The following is a 3,650-nucleotide window of genomic DNA, read 5'->3' as shown; positions in this document are numbered from 1 at the left end:
AATCCACAATGAAATTATCCAGAGTAGTAGATTAAGTGAGAGCAGCTTGTGAGACGATTAATGTAGGGAACCTCGTGTATAATGGTCCTCCTGGAGCCCAATTATCCAACCAAAATGAAATGTCTGAGCCATTACTAATGGAATGCTTTAAGAGAAGTCTTGCTAGATGTCTAAGTTGCAGCAGCTTCTTCCAGCTCCAAGAACAAGAGTGAGGGATATTAATTTCCAACAGATTCTTTGATTTGATTAAATGAGTGTTGCACCATTTCATGCAAAGTCTGTCATTGTTGTCAGTTTGTAAATCCTAAATGAACTTCACAATCCTAGCCTTATTTGACAATTCTAAGTTTGGAATCCCCAAACCCCCAGCTTTTTTTGATCTACAAACCTTGTCCTAAGACACTTTAACTCCTCTGAATTTCATTTCAGGTCTTGACCAGAGAAATGATCTGAATATCTTGTTGAGTTCATTAATCACTGCTTTAGGTAGGATGAAAATGCTAGACCGATGGATTTGTGTTGAAACTAGGACAGCCTTGATGAGTTGTAACCTTCCAGCATAAGAAAGTGACCTAGAAGACTAATGTGATACTCTTTTGGTGATATTCTCAATTAAGAGGCTTTAGTGAGAGGAATTGAGGTTAGTGGAAATCAGTGGTACCCCTAAGTACTTAAATGGGAGTAAGCCTGCTTCAATTCCAAGTAAAGAAGTGATTAAGTGATGAGTGTGTTGGTTTACTCCTGAGAAGAAAATTGTGTTTTTGGATGTGTTAATGTTAAGACCAGACATTGTGTTGAAGTAGCCCAATGCTGATTTAATCACTAACATTGAGGTAATATCTCAATAGCAAAAGAGGAGGAGGTCATCTGCATATGATAGGTGAGTAATCTTCAGGTCTTCACATCTTTAATGGTACTTGAAATCCCTAACCGTGCTCACAAAATTGTTAATGATAGAGGATAGTGCATTCATCACTATTACAAAAAGAAGGGGGGAAATAGGGTCTCCTTGTCTCAACCCTCTCTTGCCCTTGAAGTAGCCATTGAATTCACCATTAATTGCAATGGTAAAAGAAGGTGAGGAAATACAGGCATGGATGAGAGAAATAAATTTACTTGGGAATTGTTGAAGTGTTAAATAACTTAAGATGAAATCCCACTTAACAGAGTCAAAGGCTTTCCTTAGGTTAATCTTAATTGCACACTTGGCAAGTCCATTGTCTCTGTGGTAACCACTTAATTGTTCATGAACCAGAAGGATTAGATCAGTGAACTTCCTTCTTTGGATGAAGGCTGATTGAAAGCTGTCAATGATATGAGGTAGATTGGATTGAAGCTTGGTTGTAAGCAGCTTTGCAATGCACTTATACACTGTATTACAACAAGAAATTAGTCTGTAATCATGTATGGATGATGGGTTTTGGCATTTGGGGACAAGTGAGATGTAAGTGTTGTTTATTTCAGAGAGTAGTTTCCCATTTGTGAAGAACTCAATGATGGCTCTAGTAATTGATCTACCCATAATTCCCCAACTTTTTTGAAAGAAGTGTTGTTCATAAATATGGTCTAATTATACCATATACTATAGTATTATTTATTTAAATATCTTGTTAAAATATGATGTTTATATATATATATATATATATATATATATATATATATATATATATATAATAATTATTATAAAATAGTAATCTATATATATAATTTTTTACATTATATAGTTTAATATAATAAAATAAAAACTATAAAATAAATTAACCTGATTAAAAGTGGAGTCTAGAATTTGATTCTATATCCTTAAAACAGATTCACCCCGCTATTGTGCTAACGGACTCAATGGCGTCTATCTCCTAGGATACAACGACTTATCTTCCTTCAGTAGTAGCACTGCAAACCAAAGGAATAGGCGAACCAGCTCGGTGTAGTACTCTCTGACTCAAACTCGGACTCGAAGTGACTGACTAAGGCTTGAACCCAAATACTAAGACTCGAACCCACAAACTAAAGAGAGAAGGAGGAAGAAGAAAATTCAAAAAAAGAGAAGAATTCTCTGAATTTTGGTGTGTTTTGTGATACCTCTCGACTCTGAGACATGGGTTGATTAAGCCCAAGCCTAAACCCGAGGAAATATCAAACAATTAATATATAACCGAACACAGAATTCAAAATGAATTAAGAAATAAATAATTAAAAGCTGAAAGAATTCTAAAATATAACCTTTAAAAATTAAATACTTAAAATCCAAAACCTCCAATAGTTTAACAACTCGGAAATCCATCCAGTGGACCCCTATTAAGAAAATCCAAACTGAAATGTAAATATATAAAAGAACGTCCAAAATTAAACTACAGAGAGAAGTCCTACATCGTTGTAAGAGTGAATGATAGTCTCTGCTCAGTACGATCAAGTCTAAGACTGGAACTGTTGAATACCTGAAAAATAAAAGTGGGTCAGGCCCACGAACAAGTTCTATCCTACTACAATCCAAACAGAGACTCAATACGCTTGTATATCTTAACCAACTTAACAATAATTATGTAGTCTGTACATATATATATATATATATATCCACACTACGGGACTCTTACTGGACTATGATGAGGGTCTCAACCTGAATAGAAGGCAACATACAAAACGCATCTGAGTGGGCACGACTACCTAAACCTAACAGGGTATACCTTAACCAATATAGCCAGCTACGCCTCCTACTACATATACGCTCCCTAACCGTTGACTCAGAGACTCAAGCTCATATCGTGGTATCATAAATATATATTTAAAGTCCTATCCTGTCCATCCATAATAAATCCAGTTAGCCGTTCAGCTTGTTCAGCTGCACAGACTTATATATAAGGAGGATTTTATTTTTATAATCCATTCCCTTATTCCAGTATAGGTAGGACTTAGCGTTTCGACCTAATCTATCCCTAGTATGCCACCGTCCCATACGGGTGCATACAACTCCAACATCCAGCAGTTGATAATACAGACAGTGAATATAAATATCAACCCAACCATAAATCCAACAATTGACAGTAAAAATATTAAATATAAACACTAATTGTTCCGTAGTAAGCATGATAGAGAAAATATATGTGATACCCCTCGGATCCGAGACACGGGTTGATCAGACCCAGGCCCAAACCCGAGGAAATATCAAATAATTAAAGTATTTTAAATCGAACACAGATTACAAAACCGAATAAGAAATAAATAATTAATAGCTGGAAGAATCTAAAATAGAATCCTTTAAAATTAAATACTTAAAATCTAAATCTTTCCAAAACCTCCAACAGTTTAAACAATTTGGGAATCCATCTCTAGTGGACTCCTAATAAAAATCCAAACTGAAATGTAAACAACTGAAAGAACATCCAAAGCTAAACCACGGAGAGAAGTCCTACATCGTCGGAAGAGTGAGTGATAGTCTCTGCTCAGCACGATCATGCCTACGACTGGAACTGTCGAACACCTGAAAAATAGAAGTGGGTCAGGCCCACGAACAAGTTCTATCCTACTACAATTCAAGCAGAGACTTGATACACATATATATTTTAATCAACTCATCAATAGCTATATAATCCATATATATATATATCCACACTACAGGACTCTTACTGGACTATGCAGGGGGTCTCAACCTGAAT

This window comes from Cornus florida, unplaced genomic scaffold (assembly GCF_030987335.1).
Source record: "Cornus florida cultivar Cherokee Brave unplaced genomic scaffold, ASM3098733v1 CherokeeBrave_3.0.0_Hap2_Chr02, whole genome shotgun sequence".
Classification (NCBI taxonomy): Eukaryota; Viridiplantae; Streptophyta; class Magnoliopsida; order Cornales; family Cornaceae; genus Cornus; species Cornus florida.
The sequence above is the reverse complement of the archived record's forward strand: the minus strand, read 5'-3'. Positions refer to the sequence as shown.